The sequence below is a fragment of the Rhincodon typus genome, chromosome 45, assembly GCF_021869965.1.
Source record: "Rhincodon typus isolate 14 chromosome 45, sRhiTyp1.1, whole genome shotgun sequence".
Classification (NCBI taxonomy): Eukaryota; Metazoa; Chordata; class Chondrichthyes; order Orectolobiformes; family Rhincodontidae; genus Rhincodon; species Rhincodon typus.
Genome location: NC_063376.1, coordinates 6781894 through 6782256, shown reverse-complemented (window position 1 = coordinate 6782256; position 363 = coordinate 6781894). Strand labels below are relative to the sequence as shown.

At 54.3% G+C, this 363-nt stretch overlaps 2 protein-coding genes across 2 annotated transcripts in view; one reads left to right on the top strand and one right to left on the bottom strand.

Annotated features, from left to right (window-relative positions):
• LOC109925754 (ephrin type-B receptor 4-like) overlaps nucleotides 1-363 on the bottom strand; it is a 190249-nt gene that overhangs the window by 163292 nt on the left and 26594 nt on the right. The gene's annotated exons all lie outside the window — the stretch shown is intronic.
• LOC125487756 (transferrin receptor protein 2-like) overlaps nucleotides 1-363 on the top strand; it is an 11694-nt gene that overhangs the window by 10843 nt on the left and 488 nt on the right. The gene's annotated exons all lie outside the window — the stretch shown is intronic.

The window sequence follows — 363 nt, the reverse complement described above, 5'->3', positions numbered from 1 at the left end:
GAGTGTGTGTGTGAGGGTGAGGGTGAGTGTGAGTGTGTGAGGGTGAGTGTGAGGGTGAGTGTGTGTGTGAGGGTGAGGGTGAGTGTGTGAGGGTGAGTGTGAGTGTGAGGATGAGTTTGACTGTGAGTGTTAGGGTGACAGAGTGGGTTAGTGTGACTGTGAGTGGGTGAGTGTGAGGGTGAGTGTGTGAGTGTGAGTGTGAGGGTGAGTGTGAGTGTGAGGGTGAGGGTGAGTGTGAAGGTGAGTGTGTGAGGGTAAGTGTGTGAGGGTGAGGGTGAGTGTGAGTGTGTGTGTGTGAGTGTGAGGGTGAGTGTGAGTGGGTGAGTGAGTGTGTGTGTGTGAGTGAGAGTGTGTGAGTGTGTG